Raw genomic sequence first — 20,001 nt, 5'->3', positions numbered from 1 at the left:
TATGTCAATTTTCATCTTGTCAATCTTCAGTAATACGGCGTCCCTGCAGGCCTTATTAAATCCATGCTTTATAGAATGACACTTTTGCTATTTCCTAAGAATTTGGAGAGGCACAGGAATCCCACGCTGCCATCAATTCTTTGAGTGCTTCACAAGGCAGCAATGACTTTGTGTGGGTTAAGGCTGGGACAGAAGGAACCTCCAAGCCCACCACTCCCATCCATCCTCCATTGGGCTGTATAGGGACCCATCTGTGGCTTTGGGCACTGCCAGAGATAGGAAGAATAGTGGAAGACTGGGAAGAATAGTGAACAACTTTACAGGGATCCCTTTGGTCAGAGAACTCTGAACAGCACAATGGGAGCCCCTAAATTTGCTGTTTGGAGAGAGATACAAAGGATAAAACCTAAACTGTGCTGAAATGAAGGGCATAATTCTGCTCACAGGTGGGGTTGGGACTTAACAGCAACACACAGCCATGGTATTATTGGGTTACTGACAAACACCTGCAAACAACAGACACCACTCATTTACTACTTGTGCTTTTTTATTTAACATCTTTCTTTCCTGTTTTTCTTTCAACAGAACCTTACTTGTTTTAACATTCATCTAAAGCCCATTGGAACTTTATAAGGGTTTTGATTTCAAGTTATTGCAGCTTTTAATTTATAACTGTCAGCCTTCAAGGTTCAGCCATACATACTCAAAGGAAGGCAGTTGTTCCACCACAACAGTGAATGACAGGACACAACTACCAAATGCAATCCCTGTGTGGCACTCATACTAATTAAGTAGTTCTGTATCATTTACCAGCGGTGCTGAATAAGTAATAATTGGATTCACTTTCAATGTATAGAGTTTGAAGAAGAATTATGCGGTGAGACTCATCAGCATGCATGTTTGACTACTGACCGCTCTCTCTGTTTCCTGCTCTGTCAGTCTTTGCTAAATACCATGTCCCTATAGACTTCAGTAAATCCATGTGGCAGAGGAAATAACAAAGGCATTAAAGGATTTCACACAGGCAACAAAATCTCGTATTTCCATCAATGTCTGCGTGGCTGCCAAAAACCCCACATCGCTGCATACATGGTGGGGTCAGATGGTTAAAAGAATGAAGACAAATCACACTGAAGTTGCTTTTCCAACTAATGGCCCCAGTTTAGTTACAAAAACTGCTTCCCACTGAAGGAATGTATCCAAAAGCGAGTCAGGCATTGCTTACAAACGTGCCATGCAGCCACTGTGGGGTTTCCCATCTTAACAGCACACGTTGGAAGTCACAAGTGCAAGGCATGTCTCAGAGACCAACCTCAGGTGGCAGCATGTGAGACACTGAGCCTTCCTATGGATATAAAGTATAAACTTCCAGCAGCTGTACCATAATCCTCCCCCATCAAATATTTGGGCGACAGGTGGAAAATTGTTCTGCCAGCTGAAGGAAGACAAAATTCATCCCTCCTGGCAATTTTCTGCAATGAAAACTCCAAAAAAAAAACGAATGTGCAATAAGTTGTGGAAATAAATCTAAAATATTATCACACAAAAGCAATGTGCTCAAAATCTTTAGCTGCAAACAAACCTCACTTATCTGAATTGCAAAGAACTCTATTTCTTTAGCATAGGACCGGGTGCTAGGTTGGATGCTTCCACTTGGAGCTTCATTTTACACCTATTTCTGTGTTGGTTTTTCTCCATTTCACTCTGACAGCACTGTGGCTTCTTTGATCACCCCTTTTAAATCATCACGAAGTCTGAGAACAAATCTGGGCACGAAACATTGGTAGTTTCAGTTTCCAGAAAGGTGAGCGGTCAGTCTACAAATGGATGTTGTGACTACAAGCCAGCAATGCAGCCAACAGCCCATTGCCACTGACCCAAGTTCCCATTCTGTTAAAACCATGCTAAGCTACATATGATACTTCTTTGTAGTTCAGAAGGCTTTGGATGACATCATGGCCTCGTGAGCAGAAAAGGAGAATGAAAGTCAGGAAACACGTTGTCTTCAACAAGATTCAAAATCAAGGCAAACATCTATTCATCTATTTGCTTTAACATTCCCTCCTTATGTAACCAACTCTACATCTAGAAAGCTGTTAAGGTTCAATGCTTTTTCCAGCAGTGATAAAACAGACACTAAGAGAAAGTCCTGTTGTACGCAGAAGGTTATCTATGGGCTCAGGAGTGAAGAGTGGAACTCTCAGGAGAATGACAGAACAACCTGCAGCACTTGGAAGCAACTGAGCCAACTTTAATAATTCACTGCTTCGTGGTGAGAAAACCCACAAGAACTGCCTGTGTCTGCTGGAGGACGAGCCAACACTTTGATCTGAACCAGCCAACAAGAAACACGTGGGAACCCTTCCTTACAAGATCCTATTTCTTACATTTCTCTGAACAATCCCCTCTTTCCCCCACTTCTCACCAAACAACAGTAACAACACTGTAATCCAAATGCCTTTCTCACAGAATCCATTTGAAAGAAACCCTACCATGTCAACAGCATTTTGCTGCAACAATAAAAGCCTCTGAAGTAGCGCTCTGTAAGTGAGCACAATGGCTTTCACTGAGAAGACTTTGTGTGCCAATGTGACCCAGGCCATCTCCTCAATCCTCCTTTATTCCATTTCTCTTTCCCTCGATCAAGTCTATTTCAGTAACACCTCTTTTCCCCATGAATTTCATGTTCAGCTGACTTTGTGCTGTCCCTCCATCCCTACTGTTGCACACAACTCATAGCAGTAAGTTCCTAGAAACATTTTTAATGGGTGACGGGAGGGCACTGCATATGTTTCCATCAATAACAATTAATACGTTGATGAAACATTAGTGGTCTTTCAGGTGCCAACAGAGATTAATGTCACTATCACAACCTTTATGTATTCTAAACCTATCAATGCTACACATATATATATATTTAAATGATATATTCCATTTATTAGAAATTGAGTGGATTACAACTTGAGGAATCTTTCATACATTTAACATGCACATTCTTTTCTTTATGCATTAGCAAGGAATGCCAATCTTTAAAGGAAGAAAGACTCCTAGCATTCTAAAGAGACAAATCAGTGACACAAATGCAATGTGTGAAGAACAGCAAACAAAAAGAAACGGGGAAAAAAAAAACAACTTTGAAAGGAATATGGGAATACACATGGTAATACCAGACTGTATGCATACAGAGAATCAAATGGATGAGGACAACTGCTGTGTATTTAGTTAACAGTCAGCCTGAAAACACCACGGCCTCACCAGGGTGCTGAATGACCAAAACACACCTAAAACCTTCCTAGGTACAACACAGCTACTGTAACACGCTGATCAGACAGATGTCAGCTTCAGTGGCAATAGCATCAGTTACATAAACATTAAGAACTCCCTGGAAACACATTATACTTGTCAGTGGGTTGTAGGAGGTGGAGGATACTTCATCTCACATCTCCAGATGGTGCCTTAGGACCACCAGATGTGCTACACCTCTGGGCTCAGCAGATTGGGCTGAAGGTTCAGGCTCTGCTGTTGCCTGGGATACTTGGCCTGTTTTAAGATAACAAATACACTGTAAATAAATTAACCCGCATCATTTGGTTAGCTGATGTTACACGTGCCTCATATCACTGCCAAGTGCGATGGTTGCCATCACAATGTCAGTATTTATTTACAGCTCCTACACTATGGAACAGGTCTTTAAGGCAGCTGGAAAACTTCAGCACAGAAGCACATGACAAAGCATGAGAGGAGGAAGTGAAGGCAGACTTCTCTGAAGAGCCTCACTTGGATTCTGATGTGTGTAGATACCTCACATTTACCTTGAAAGCTACGCATATTTCTTAGTAGTCTGGTCTTCCGCTCTAGGAATAGACTTCTCTCAAGTACAATTATTGACTTAACACAGCTGCTTATCAAGCCCTGGGTCAAAACGCAGCACCTGCTGATGCAGGCACTTGCAGCTCAGCGGCAGAGCAATAATAAATATAATAAACTTGTACCCAGTTCATAATCACACCTGTGGTACAACGCTCACTCTGAGCTGCAGCAGCATTTACTGAATGAGCCACCAGAGCTCCTTCCATAAACTCAGCTCACACATCCATTGTCATTATTAAGGTTCAAGGTTTTGATGGGCCCAGCAGCCAATGCAGCTGCAGGAGGAGATGCTCACTGCAGAGCCATTGGCATTCTGCTTCAAGAAGAGCTTTGTTTTGTTTGCAAGCAAGTAATAAGCCTGTTGTACATTTGCTGATAATATATTAAGAAGGGAGCAAAGAAAACCCAAATGCACACCAAGGCAACATATATTGCCTTTGAGACAGAAACAGAAGTATCAGAGAATCCTTATTTACTCAAGAGATTGAGATCTGAAGTAGAACTCAGAGCAAAAATCAACCTGTAGGTTGTAAACATTCACCATCAAGTCAAAGAGCTTTGAAATTCAGGGAAAAATGTGCTTTGGCCTTCGACCCTCACAAGGTCACGGTCTGATCCCAAGCACCAAAACATCCAGTGCCCCAGGGATTCCAGTCTGTATGAGAGCTGTGATAACCAGAGATGACAAGGATCCTGAGGGGTGTGCAGAGAGCAATGTAAGCATGCTGACTTGTATTCTGGTCAGAAATAGCTCTTATGCTCATAAGCTCTAATCATAGTATCACCTAAAATATCTTTCCCACTGGAAAAGTTGGCACATTTATTTTTTTTGCCTTATACGGGAACCTTGCTGTGAATCAAACTCAAATATCAGTCACTGTCAGAGGTAAATTACAGTACGGCACATGACATTTAAATCACTCCTACCTGAATAGACATTATCACAATTCCAAATACAAAAAGAACTTCCCCCTCTCACCTATTCCTTTATTTGCCAAAGCTCATTACCAAATGCACAAGCAGAACAAAACATGAATCATTGGGCTTCTTTGGGCTTAAATATTCCTTTTATAAATGTATAAACTAAATTAAAACCAGAACCTGGCCTGCAGTGAAGCACAGTTATACTTCACTTGGCAAGAAAGTCAACAACAAGAGAAATAAGAGGTCATATTTCTTCCCTTGCCTTTACAAACAGAGCTGCTCTCAAGCTAGCAAACATGACCTCTTAGAGTCCACTTTATCCCAAACTGTACTAATAGTCATATCTACGTGCAGTTATTCCATGTTAATTCCTATCCCTGCGGTTCTCACTGCATAAACCAACGTTACCGCTAGTAATTCATCCCAAGAGAAGGGAAAGTACATTTCAGCTCACAAATCATATGAAGTTCCACAGGTCACATAAAGGAAATAAGCACAGAGTCTTCAGTACACAAACTGTTCCCCCCTTTTTGGGGGGGGTTGGGTTACATTCTCACTAATATCAAATATGTCTCTTGTGCTCTAAAATACTTCTGGAAGAGATGGACCAAGACACAAGGAAGGAAGAGAGCTCACTGAACTGCCTCATCTGCTCCTGAAACGATGTAGGATAAGACTGTTATGCCTATGATGAGACCTGAGTTCAGGTGACCTTAATTACCAAGACAACATGCAAGTATTCATTTGCAAAACCCATGAACTATGAAAGCAAGAGCTTCTTTTCCTCCTGGCAGGCTTTGAGACATTGCTGTCACACGTATCATGAGGCATCCAATAGCCAACAGTAGAGAAAACAGTGTAATTCTTAGCAACTGTCTTCTAAATCCCTAATGATCTAATTAAAAACTGGACTGAAGAACACCGTAGTTATTTGTGCTCCTTCGGATATCTCAAACATAATAACCTAAGAAAATACCTAACATTAGGCATTGATAGACATCATTCTATCCATAACACAGAGCACGCACTTCAGAACAGTGAGTTCAGATGAGAGCACTGCATTTCCTAATTCACATAAAACACAATTAAAATCATACGTTAATTTTTCTTCACAAGTGTTTTCATTCCTTGTCACACTTCACACAAATTAAACTCAACTCAATAGAGACACGTTAAATTTAATTCGACTTTAAGGGTCCTGCCCATCCTAAACCATTCTGTGACTCTACTGTGCATTGGGCATTTCCAATATAACTGAGCTTATGAAGTATGCATTATCCCACAGCAGAGGAAAGATCCAATTAGTAGATAGGTTCTGTGTAATTAAGAGAGACTCGAGTCTCAGGTGTTTTTTTTTAATCTTTCTGTAAATACCAATCAAAGCAATGTGACATTTATATTAACAAATATTTTTATGGACGTATTTGCAGTAACCATATTTAAAATAACAAAGGAAAAAAACAGAAAGCCAGAGTGATGGGCACTTGTGCTCCTACAGAAAGGATATGTGTGAGTTGGCCATTAACCTTCTATCTGCTTTTTCAAGGTAAACCTCTGATTCAAACACTTTATGAAACAGACATAAAACCAATTGCAACAGCTAAACGAAATAACCACAGAGGGAGAAGTAGGACAGGGAGATGGTAAAGCTAACGTGTTTTACAGCCTCTTGGTGTAATGGCACTGCAGACTGGGCAGTTTATTAACCCACCTGTCACATATTGGTCATTATTGGTCTGCAGCAGCATCACCCCTGATGCTCTGCATGCACCCATGGAAGTGCTGCTGCTTCAGAATTTGCATTACAGTTGAGATGAGAATCCCAAAGGACAATCCAGACACAAAAAACACACTCATGTACTTCTGTGATCCCTCTTCAATTAAAGAAATGAATTCACCGAGTTGGGCATAAGAGGGAAGAAAAGATCAGAGAACACAAAGAGAAAGAAGAGACGAATAGCTGGAGGAAGAACACACCACACAGTTATCGCTCAGATTTCAAAGTAGCGCATCAAGTTATCCACACTCAATTGTAAAGTGAAAAAATACACAATATAATCTCAAAACCAGACTGGTTTTCCAAAGCCACATCTGCTGTAAATGATAGATTCAACAACATCTGGCAGTTTCTTAATGTCCCAAAGCAAATGGAACCCAATTAACCTGTAGCCTTCGCTCTTATTTGCTGCTATATCAGCTTCACCTGGAGCTGAAAGCTTGGATCCCTGCACACCTCCTTCTGACTCCTAAGTATTATAGAACCTCATCTCTCGAGAAAGACAGCTTTTATATCCATGTGCTTCCTAAAAAATGCAACCAGGTAACAGATTGAAAACGGGTGCAGTTAAATGCCAAAGGAATAGATTTCTTTACACACCTTAACATCACTGTTTTCAAAGGATAATCTTACGCTGCTCTGTTTTTTACTATTCTGCTGAAGATACCATGTGAGTTTTTATTGGTTGATTTGAGTAAGCTTACAGTGAGCACACATTCTGCACATTTATGATTTCCTGCAAAGGAATATTTGCTACTTTAATACCTGAGTGAAATTCAAGGAATAATAGGGGCTATTTTCCTAACCTATAAAGCTTAAAGCTTGCAAAAGATCCTAATAAAAGAACTAACCTCCATAGGGTGCGTGTACGTGATTTAATAAGAAACAAACTTATGAAACATCATTCATACAGGATTGCAAAATACTGAGTCACACAAAGAGTGGACACGAAACAAATACAGAGGAAAACTTTATAGGTTGCAAAGGAAAAAGAAATATGCACTTATGATTATATAATGTGTTACTGTCACTCCCTTTTAGAATTGCCATCCTAACATCCGTGCAACTAAAACTGAAATGGTGAGATATTCGAGCACCCTGTAATGTTGTATAGTGACAGACCTGTGAGGTATTTCAATTCATTTGTGTTACTGCAGCTTGTGTAAGACATTCTCTGTGCTAGAACGTGATAAGCTCCCTGCAGAGCTTAATACACCTGCAATTCTTCATTCTTTTCCTTCCAAACACCTTTTCCTAAACCAGGGCAGAATTTAAGTCACCCTACATCTTACCTACACTAAGAACGTTCTTCAGAGAGCCAATCTTAAAAGGTCCTTCAAAGGGAAGAACTGAAATACCATTCACCAACAGCCACTGTGCTGCGCAACACAGGCAAAACTATTCATGTAATAAGAAACAACCTGAGAGTTGCCGAATCACAGCAATTCTAGACAGCTCTGGAAAGGTGTCATCTCATGGCATGGGGTGATTCCTCATTCAGCTGCCTACCAATGGCTTAAATAGTTTTTTCCTTGCATTTTCCTTTACAGCAAATTAGTTCTCCCAACACTTTCACTACCTGGCGGCTGCTGTCCTGATCACCTGCCCCTTTGTGCAGCTGCTGCTGGGGGAGAAACAAAGAACTCCAAAACAAAGCAAAAAGGGAATAAAAAACACACACACAAAAAAAGATCAATTTGGAAATACTGTCTCTCAAGAACCTCCTACACCAAACGCCCCTTCAGCTGACAAATTTGTGTAGCACAAAGATTTAATAATGTTCAAAACCTGACATTTTTCCATCTGAATCACATGAAAAATCTTTTCTACGCTCTCCAGAATGCTGCCTTTCAAGGAGAAAGGGCATTTTAAGCTTTTGTCATATTTAAGACCTGGAAAGACGTACAGCTGTTGGCTCTGCAGCAGTTGCTCATGCGAGAAATGCACACGTCGGGTGAGAATGGCAATCTCACTGTATTTGAATAGCTTATCCCATTATGTGCATCAGCCTAAACCCTCTTGTCCTGAAACCTATCTACAAAGCACACCTTGAAGTAATAAAAGCTCATCCACCCTTCTCCTCTTCCACCCTTCAGACCACTTAAGGCATTCACCAGTGTTAGAGTTTACCCTTGCGTGAATTCCATCGATTTTAACCTTGTTTGCCTAGGGGGTTTCCAAGCAATTTTACTAAATACTGCATTTTCTGATCTTCTATTATACAGAATGCTTTACAAAGGAGCTTCAAGCAGACTGCAATTGAATGCAGGCTCTGAAACTGTAGACTGCTTCGTTATGTTAAACCTTGCTGTGTTTGGGTAAGGAAGTGTAAGCCCTGAGAGCATCCCTCACTTATCCTCCACACAACAGCGGAAACAAGCTTCCAAATGGGACTTTTCATTGATTTTTTTAGAGGGATTTATTTGCTTTTTATTTTTCAGATTCCACAAGATTAGAATGTTATATGTTACTATTTAATTAACAACCAATATCTCTTTTCTGCATTGACAGAAGAATCTTGATTTTCAGGAGCCCAGGTGGAATAAATGATCCACAAGGGTGTGAGTTTCTATAATGGCATCATCTCATACCACACATCCCATCTCCGAGGAGGGAGCAGGACAATCAGATCAAGAGCCCACTCACATCACAATACTGATGATAACAAAAGCTCACAGCATCAAATAACAAAATAAGTGCCCTCCAATCCAATAGGAAGGTTCATGTTTGTAACAGGATATTCCCACACTAAGATAATAAAGCATTAAGAATGCCCGGCATACTAAATTAAACAACATCTTCTGTACTCTGATGAATAATAATAATGCAAAGGTGACTGTGAGAGGTTGAGTTGGGGTTGGCTTCCATCAACTTCACAGTTCCTTCTTCAGTGCATTGTTTGACATTCAAGGCTTTGTGATTTCAAGATCTGACCCCAAACACCAGATGTCCCACAGACAGAGGCCAACCAATATGGCAGCAGCAGGGCTGGACCTGCTGCACATCTCAGAGTTAGCACAAGTTCAGTACAAAGGCTGTACTGCAATTAACGTTATTGAAATAACAGTATGACTACTTTAAAAAGCAGAAATACGTTCCTACATTTCAAACTGCAGCCACATCCATGAAGGGAAGTAAACTAAAGAGGTCAGAAACAACTCTTAATAGATCTTCTCTGTGGATTTTGGCTTCAAGTTATTCACAGATTACAGAAGTCACCATATTTTTCCCCTCCTGAGGTTATTGTATATATACCACCAGATAAATGCCAGAGAACATCATTAAATACCCAGACATATGCAGTTTTCAGTTACAGCCGAAGAACTTGCTCTGCTTCTTTACTGAAAAGTGAATGTCATCTCTTCATAGATGCTCAAGAAGCCAACAGTGCCTTAAGCTTCAGCCACTGATCCATTCCCCACCTGATATCTATTTCTGGTCCAACAATACATGGCACTCTTTAACTTACCCTCAAGTGGCTGCTCGGTATTAGGTTGAACAAGTCAAGTCACTCAGTAAAGCTTTACAACTTTTCATGCCAATGGGAGTTGGACCATTTCAGGTCTGCAATGGCAGCTGCTTGGTGGTGTGAGAGGCACTGCTGTTGTGTGTCATACAGTCTGCAAACAGAAGTACTGGACTAAATCAACAAGTCTGCAATGCAGACTTGTGCTGAATACAGTATATTTTCACAACAGGCACACGTAATCCATAAAGAGAAACTTTACACAACAACAAACTGCAAGGAATTTTCAACCTGGTTATAGGGGAAGAGGGGTAAGTGGCTGCATTGACACACTCACAACTCAGCAGCCACTCTTAGAGCAAAAAGCTGCAATAACAACCCAGCAGGATCCCATTTTTTCCAGCGTGTCAAAAGCTATGGAGTATGATATTAAAATCCATCTCCTTTAAACTCCACAAACATGATATGTTAGCTGGATTTCTCTCTGTGAGGAGACGTGGTGCTTTAGCAGCTGTGATAAATGCCCACATTTGGTTAGCACTGTGATGGATAAGATACAGCTGACAGCTGTTCCCACTGAAGCCCTGTGCAGCTGTGGCTGCCATATCTCACCTGCTGAGCCCTCCACGGGCAGGTAAAGCAACAACCTGGGGGTGACACAACACAAAGCAGAAAGCTGATCCAACAATATGCCCTTGACACATTCCTTTACCATTTAAAGCCATAACACATCATTTATTCCCTGCGAAGATGATGTCTGTGCTCCGATTCGAGCCCTACCTATCCATAATCTGTCTAGAACCTCCTTTTCCTGACCCTGTGTGAACAGCTAAAAATAAATTTGAACAGTTGACAGTGAAGATGCATTTCCAATACTGCACTCCTATTGCTTTTAAGAAGCTGATCACATACAAGCATGTACTAGCCTTACAACTTAAGCTTAACTCATTGCCTTAGCGTGCACAGTATGGACAACTGCACTGATGAAACAGACTCCCTGCAACCTGTCCATGCTGTGGCACCTCTTATAGCTGCCCAGCTTGATCCCATTGATCTATAGGAGAGGAAACAATGTGAAGCAACAAGGCTTGCACATCAGAATGGTTTTACCCTTCTCTAACGCACACCCAATAGTCACTCACCAACAGCAACTTCTTGCTTTGCTTTTAGGAACTAAGGACATTGGGGGCTTGAACAAACTCCTTGGTTCAAGTCAGATCATTTACAGACACTGTAGAAATTAAAGAGAGCAGTGCTATGAGAATCAAGCTGGGATAAACACACAAATCCAAGCTCACAACTATATAAAATACATTCAAACAGACAAATAAGTACCACGAAAGCATGACAAATTTGTTCTGATGCTTAAGAACCTCTGCAATTTTGTCACAACCGCAAAAACAGAGGTTCTACAAAACCAACAAGTACTCACACGGGGAGCTGGGAAAAGAAAATTATATTGATCACAGTCTTTTCATTAATAATGTACAATGCCTTGGCTCAAATCTAGATTGCTTGTCAAGACAAAAGCATCCTTAGCCTTCCTACTTCCCTAAGCCATAAGAAAGCATAAAGATTGTTCTCTTCCTTCCAAGTGCCAGCTGATCCCCTAAAGTCTCACATTGGCTGCTATTGCTGTAATGAGTAAAGGCTGTTAACACAGCACAGGTACACGACTCGCTGAGCTAAGTCCAAGGATGACACAACAGCTGACCTCCAGCAGATGTTTGTCCATCTGTCTCCTGTTTCTTCCCCCATATCCCATCAGGGAGTGGGGTTAAGCAGTTAGCTAAGAGCTCCCAGGCAGGAGCTGTGTGTGGTTCATTCTGCACAACATGGGTAGCATGAGCAGAAAGGGGAACTGAAGGGAAGGGAGTTTTACATGAGCCTGATTGCAGCACTGCAGCCTTTTAGAGAAGTCATTAAATTAAGGATTTTGTGATAGGAAGAATAAAAGAAAACAGAGTACTACTAAACATGCTTTGCCAACTAGATAAAAACATGTAGCACCCAGAACTGAGCTCTTGCTTGCAGTCAAATTCAACATCAGGAAGGAAGAAACAGCATCTCCTGGAAGCTGACAGCCTATAATTACCTTCCTATAGTTAAGGATATATATCCACACACTGAACCTGGTATCTTGTGTTTAGGAGATGCTCACGAAGTGGTTTGGGGCTGCCCAGAGATCAGTCAGCCACATTCACTATGTCTTCCCCCTGCTTTATATGAAAAGCAATAAGGTGAGGAGATTATTCAGGAACTGTGTTCAAATGTCTATGAACAATATTCTTTTCATATCTGCAAGATGATAAAAACCACTTGTTACTTCAACGCTGTTTGAATCATCTTCTCCCCAAGAAAAGCAGCATTATTAATCTAGTATGTTTATCACAGTTCGGTGATTGAAAGGCTTTTTGTTCCAGGACTTGGAAGATGTATTTGTCAAGTCTGACAGCTCTGGTGCAGCCTTGGAGTGAACATCAGTGTCTGAGGAGGAATTTATGAAGCCCTGAGCCCTAACAGGCAACTAGAATCTTGGTGAGGTCTGATACTTGAACTGAGGAGGAGACAAACCAGGTATCTGGATAGAAACCCTTATTTCCATGTAAGAAAAAGACTCACTAGAAAGATAAAGTCCTGTGAAAGAATGAAATGCTCAATCATGTTTAACATAGGCTTTATGTTCTTCATGCAGAAACTCGCATCTAAAATCCATCTACGTATCCTTTATTTTAGAGCTTGAAAACTCAACAGGCAGACATCTAATGTAAGAGATGAGCAGCAGTCTTTGCTCTTGCAGTGCAGTAAACTCAGTGGTGCTCCCTAAGGTTGAACTTAAACACATGAGTTCAGACAAACAAGCCCTCTATCTGATAAACTGGAGCACATGGCCACAGTGCTGTAGTTTAAGGATCTTCTTCATCAAGAACAACTGTAAAACATGCTGAAAAATATCAAACCAATGGGCCACTCCATGTCCAGAACAGCTCAACTAAATCAGCATCTGATCAAAAGCAAATACAACCACTGAAGAAAAATGACTACAGATTCACAACACACAAAATGCAGTGCATGCATCCAAAGGAATGTTACACATTGAGTACTTTTAATAGATCAGATTCGGGTGATATCTGTTCTTTGGGTACATAACTATATATCACGTGCACAGAAATTATGCATCAGATCTCTTTGGTGTAAATTTGCACTGTTTCATTTTAGTGAAGAACTGAATACCTGAATCTTACTGTTCACAAACACACTTGAAGATTTAAATATAATTGGCTTTAATACCAGACTTGACATTAAACCCAAAAGCTGACAGGACCTCCATTATGTGACATTCACAAAGGTGAGAGCACAGCAGCAGTGATAGGAGCCACCCGTGCTGTGCATCCAGCCAGACTTGGCCAGCCTCCACTTACACCACAGTTGTTCTATCAACGTAAGAGGAATACATCAGAGAAGACTTATTTCTTTTGGAAAGCCGAGCAATCAGCTCATCCATCATCTTCCATCAGCAAGAACTTCTCTAAACAGAAGCAGAATAGGTCGATAAAATATGCTTAAATACCGCCCAGGCCTTTCCTTGCTGTGCTTTTAATTTGGTAAATAGATGCCTTCCATTGGGCAGCACCCTGGAGCCTTTGCTGTGACGTAGATTAAGTGCTCTGTGAGCATTGCGTTGCTGAATTGATCTCAAAGGTATAGCTAACTGTAACGGCCTTGAAATGCTGCCTTAAATCTCCCTGCTGCTTAATTCCAAACATTAAGAGGGGCACGTGGGGGTAAGGAAACTCTGGAGTGAAAATATAATTCTTTTTACGGTTTTATTTAATCTCTTCGCTATACAAACAAGGGATGTGTGTTTTACAGGCAAGAAGCAAAAGTGTAATAATATATTTTAAAAAAATCTGATAGAATATATTGTTAATTAAATTAAGTTTAGCCCCCAAAGACGCGTTCTGTCTCTTCTTCTGAGGCTTAATTAAGAATAATATAAAAAAACACCACAGTGAAATCAGCATGTATGAAAATAAGCAGCATAGGAAAAGAAAAGCAGCTCTGGTAAAGGAGTTCTTACATCATTGTGAGGATGTGCCATTCTGGTCACCTTTTATTGCTTTTGTAAGTAACACATTCTATGTGGCAAATGCTTCCGTTTTTGTTATATTGAAACTGTTTACCCTCAAAACAAAGGAAAGCAGCACAAGGGATGCACAGAGACCCCATGCCCAGAAGCACTTCAATGCTGCCTTTGAAGGTGATACTGAGCTCTGCTACACCAAACCAAATCAACCGACCCTAAAAACAATGAATTACCATTGGGTAGAGTCAGGTATAGGCACTGCTTGGAGCAAACCAGCCATGAGTCTGGGCACAACCAACCTAAACTCAAGATATTCAGCCTTAGCAAGTCATGGTTGCTGTGATGATAAAAGCTATGAAGATTTTAGTTCACTTGTTCACTGCAGTCACAGTGGCGAAACATCAGAACTGAGCAAGAAAACACAGAGGAGCCCAGAAATTAACATGCAAAGTGTTACAGAAGAAGTTGACTTTAACCTCCATCAGCCAAAACACGACAGCAGCGAGAGCCTCTCAAATAAAATCATTTATTTGAATAAAGAAATGATGGGGGAGAAAGAATGGTAAAAGAAAACGATTGCATTTCTCTTCCAACTTGAATTCAGCAAGCACAAATAAAAGGAAGATGCTGACAGCTGAGAACTTATCTTCCAATAGATGCATGTGATTGTTTCAAATGCGATTTTGCACTTCAGGAGAAACAGAGGACATCATGCAAAGAAGTCAGCAACGGTGAATGCACATAACGAGTCAGTGAGGGATTTCTGTACTGAATTCATAGATTTAGATGGACGCCCTGCCAGCTTTTAGCACCAACTCATTCAGAGGCAGGCACAACAAAGCTGACAGCCATGCACTATTCGTGGAATCTTCTTCCCTGCCATTTAAATGACCTTTACCATTTTTACTAATTCTTGCCTCCAATTCATGTCTGGTGTAATACTGCATAATTAACCACAGCACGTGGACTCTTCACAAAAGCTCTTTGGGTGCCAGAATGCCTCAGTGCATCTCCGGAGGGCGGATAAGACAAGTGCAGGTTTCCCTGTAGACCACAAGGGCTCATCCTAATGCAAGGAGACCAGCGAGCAATCTGTACAGAGGACAGAATGCACAGATGTGATGGAAGCCCCATTATCTCTGCCACTTATTAAACAGTGATCACTGCGCAAGCAGTAAGTAAATTTTGGATTTGGTTGCAACGCTGGGTATGAAAGCAGATCTCTCCTGGTATTAACAGCATAACTATAATCTAATTCCTAGGGTAGAGATGGTTTATTTGCAAAGTTATAGCCCTGTTGTCACAGGAGGGGGTTTGCTATCAGCCACCAGGACTACACCCCCCAACAGAGCACATACACTCCTGTAATAGAGCAAAGGGCACCAGACAAACGCCAAAGAGACCACATGGGGAAACAGCAGCACTATCAAGGCACGGATTTATCTGAGACATTGCTACAGCTGAGTAGCATAACCCACCACAGCGTAAGCATTCTTACTATCACACTGCAGCTGCTTCTGGCCCTGTCAAGCAACGAGATAAGGATATCTTTCTAGAATTGCAGACCCAAAATGCAGAAGCGTCTTTGAAAACACACAACTGCTTCAGTTCTTTATACTGCTGGCAGATTTCATACATAAATTAGCTGATGTTATGGATGCTTCAAGAAAAACTTCTTTTTATTCCCCACATGCTTTGCTATTATGCTTAGTAATGCACTACACAAAGCATATGCATTGTCAAGCACCATAGGGAAAAGTAATAAAACTATCAGTAGGGAAGTAGCAAAATGAGGGAAAAAAACTGCTCAGCAGTCTTTAATGAGGTCCTTCTGGTCTGCAGCCAAAGCCTTCAAGAGTAAGGCAGCGAGATTCCAATTAATCATAAATGAATAAATAAATCTGCAAATATAAAACTTGATCAGAACTCAATTTCTCAAGGCAACAACACGCTGTTCCTGATACGAAAGCAGAACCTTGTTAACAAATCCTGTCCTCATTTTTGTTACTTTTCAATTTGAACTCCAGGTTTTTTAATCAATCTCAAGCACTTTGTTTGGAACGGAGGCAGTCACGCTCACATTCACTGTTACACCTGATTCAATGAGCACTGAACCTTCCTCATCACACCTCTGCTCCAAGGATGGCATTTGCACCTGAGCACAACTTCCATCTTCTATAGAGTGAGAGGTGTATATTTTGAAGACACGAAGAATAAAAACGGAATCATCCCATCTCCTGGCTGAGCGAGCTGCTGTGTCTTTATAACCTCTCTCACAAAACCTACTGAGCAGGCACAGACTGCTTTATAAAGGTCTTCAATATTGAAGTCAGAACAGCTGAGGCTATAAAACCTGATCTGAAAGATCAGGTCAAAAAACGTAAGATGCACCTCTGCCCCTTCAGACGCTGAGCACAGTGACTGTGAAATACACGTGTGCTTGTGGGGGAACTTCTGAAAACACTGATCTGTTGAGGCTGCAATTTCTGGGTCAGGAATGGGCTTTGCTTCCCTCTCTGTTGGACTATTCCAATCGAACCTATTTGATGTTATACAACCAATGAAATAGGAATTGAATGAGAGGGGAACAAAAAGTATTCCAGGTGAGGAGGAGAGGAAATAGATTTGACTTCAAAACACTGCAGGTCAGTGTTCCAAGGCCTGAACTCACCTTGCATTGACATAATCTCTTTGCCATTCGTTTGTAATGTCATCTCAGAGCCCTTCAGACGCTGCCATCAGTGCTGGGCAGCTCAGCCCAAGCACCAGGGGTCAGATACAGCTACCAAATAGTTCTTGTGTTTAACACAGGATTCACTGTTTTGTAGACAACACAAACAGTTCTGAGAAAATGCATAGCCTTGATTGGCAACTCAGGGTTAGAATGACAGATTTCCTCCCCAAGTGCACTCAAAGTTCCTTCCCTCCCACCATACATCCACTCCTGCTGCTCCACAGAGCCTTCCTCTGCCTTCTGTTTGTCCTTCCACCCCATAAAACTGTGCTATTCCCCCTCCTTGCTGCCCCCTGGAAAGCAATCACAGTACTTTTATCTCTTTCAAAAAGCAATATAATTCTTTTATTATCTCTTCCTCTATAGTGATTTCAGGAGGAAAAGCTAACCACGTTTGCTGTTAGGAGAAGTTAGAAAGCCTGGCCTGATTTGTTTTCTAAAAGTCATATTTTATGGCAACTGTATTATCACTGTGAAACATCACCTCCTGCTGAGGACACACAGGTCATAAAGCCCTCCCAGCACCAGGTTAAGAGCTGAGAGCTATTGAGTGGGGATGAGAGAAAGGATGGGAGCACAAGAGCGAAAAGCATGTAAGAGTTGCTGCCTCTGATATTCATTAGTCCAAAATGGAGACAAGCAAAGGCATTTTTCAAACTTCAGAAATACTTCCATCACCCTCTGGTCATCAGGAATGAAATAAACCACTCACTTGTGACATTGCACCCTGGGGCAGGTACAGGCTGTGATAGCAACTGTTCTCCTTAGGACACTGCAGTCAGGGAACAAACTGCACATACACTAATCCTACAGAGCTGCCTTCAAGTGCATTAAACAGGGGCCCTGAAAAGCAATGTGATAAATAGGGGAGCTGACAGCAGGATGGCTTGCTAGTCTCCTCCTCACATGCTCCTCCTTGGGGATACCCATCAGTACCTCCCATCACTACAGCCTACAGAGAACTTCCATAGCAGTACGGTGCAACCCAATGGCTGCAGACCTCCCATTCCATTAAGTACTGAGTGTGCCCCCAAATGAGATGTGCTGCAGCCATCTGACTGCCAGCTCCCAGCCCAAGGCCTCCATCAGCTTCTGAACAGCCTTTGGACAGGGCAAGGGCTGTCAGGTACCACTGAGCACCAAAGAAAGTAACTGTATTCTGGGAAAGCCAAATGCTTCCCAAAGCTGTTCCGACTGACGGCACTGTAATTCATCATAACCTCCAAGTTTATCATCTCATTCTGTTTGCATGTTTCCAAATTACACAAGAATTGTGTTGTTTGCACTTTTAATCTGGTAACAACTCTCTGGCAGCCCTATGTATACCATGGGGGAGGCTTCCTAATTTATGTAAAGTATTACAGAAAAATGATCTATATGACAGTTAGGAATAAAATACTAAATGCAAGTCATTACTCACTGAAGATAATTTGAGAGCATTTTGTCAGGGGACACATTAGATTACAGAGGATAAAAAGTAGGAATAGGTATTCACATATTTATTCATATTTGCATAATCAACTGAAGGAGGCAGTGGATGTTCTCTTGGGCCCAACTAGCACAGAATGAATTGAACAACAGTTTGGAAACTTTCTATTATTTTTCATGCTATCAACACGGTATCTTTTTTCTTTCAGGTCTTGCAAAGAGATGCAGCTCTTAACCCAGAAATAAGTATGGCCCCTTGATTCAGGTGTTGCTTCCAACAATGATACACCAATGATATGGTGTAAGCCAGCTTACATAAAAGGAAAAAGAAGCATAACTTGGAATGTCATAGGTGTTCCTACATGAGCATTCCTGCCACATCTCAGAGCAGTAGATACAACTTAAGTAGGTCTGACACTTTGCTTTATCCAGAATAGCCACCGTCCACCTCCGGAAGGAGAACAGACAGCTTCAGCTGGGATGACATTCCCAGAGCTAATAAGGACCCCAGCCAACAGATGGGAGATTAAAACAATCGTTCAAATCCAGCTTTGAGCGACTGGCTTTTGTGCATCACTTAAGATTTTAAGCGATAATTTTATTGTGATCAATCTGCACAGCAATTAGTTCAAGAGAAAGCAATAGCTGCATTATTTTGTGCATTAAAATTCCAGACAAATCTGGACTAAATTCCCCAGGATGGACATTAGGAGAACGTTGTTGTGGAGTTGGATTCCACAGCCACAACCCACAGAGCAGGGCTGAGCATCAGGGATGCACAATGCCATGAGCTGGGAAGCACCATCCACTAGGCCAAACAATGCAGGTTGGAACTGGAGGTAAAGGACCGTAATTCATGGAACACCTGATGGAATCACAAATGCAATTCAGAGCAAAGAAGCACAAGTATCTCAGAAGCTGCTTCTTGTGCTGTCATTTGAGCTTGGAGGTTTGCTTTGTTGACACGGATTGTGTTAACAACGTAACATGCTGTAATTTCTTGTTCTTAAATGCAACATCCTGAACAGCAAGAAACGAGCATCAAGATGTCAGTGAAATTACTTTGCTTCATATTCTAACAACTGTTTAATTTTAAGCACACAGCATCCACATGAAATTTCCCCAACAATTGCATCAAAAATGTTTCATATTCTTTAAAAGGAGACAGCAGAAGCGTTGGTTAAATGTTGTATGAAAGATTCATTGTAAATTAAAAATTAAAAAGTACTCAACAGATCCAAGAAGAGTTCAAAACCATCTGTTACCATAAATTACCTTTATTTCTTTATCTCAGTGTCGCCATATGCCATGGGATAGGAGCCCCTCAAAGCTGTGTTTAGGATCGGACACCAACACTGAGCTCTCAGTGCAGCACAACACACATCTTGGCTTTGTTAAGAGGCCCAGGCCATGTTAAGGTTCTAACATGAGTTTGTATAATACACCACGTCTGTTCTAACACCACATGGCTATTTGTGCTTACTGCTGTTTCAAAAACCTGAGGAAAGAAAGAACTGTCTCCCTTTAAAAGTCTCCATTTCATCACAGTAGAAGTAAAGGCACTGCAGACAATCTGAACATCTTCCATTACTTTCCTACAGCTCTCCTCCTTGCAACGTGATGAAGTATGCATGATTGCTAATGTGCTCTGTTATGACACGAGCTGAGAAAATCATTTCCATTAATCTGAAGTGATTAAAGTTCATTTGCTCCTG

At 41.3% G+C, this 20,001-nt stretch overlaps 1 protein-coding gene across 3 annotated transcripts in view; it reads right to left on the bottom strand.

Moving 5' to 3' along the window:
- The window catches only part of UNC5D (unc-5 netrin receptor D), a 91,217-nt gene that overhangs the window by 47,674 nt on the left and 23,542 nt on the right, over positions 1-20,001 (bottom strand). The window lies entirely within an intron of this gene.

This window comes from Coturnix japonica, chromosome 22 (genome assembly GCF_001577835.2).
Source record: "Coturnix japonica isolate 7356 chromosome 22, Coturnix japonica 2.1, whole genome shotgun sequence".
Classification (NCBI taxonomy): Eukaryota; Metazoa; Chordata; class Aves; order Galliformes; family Phasianidae; genus Coturnix; species Coturnix japonica.
This window is presented reverse-complemented; position numbering and strand designations above follow the sequence as displayed.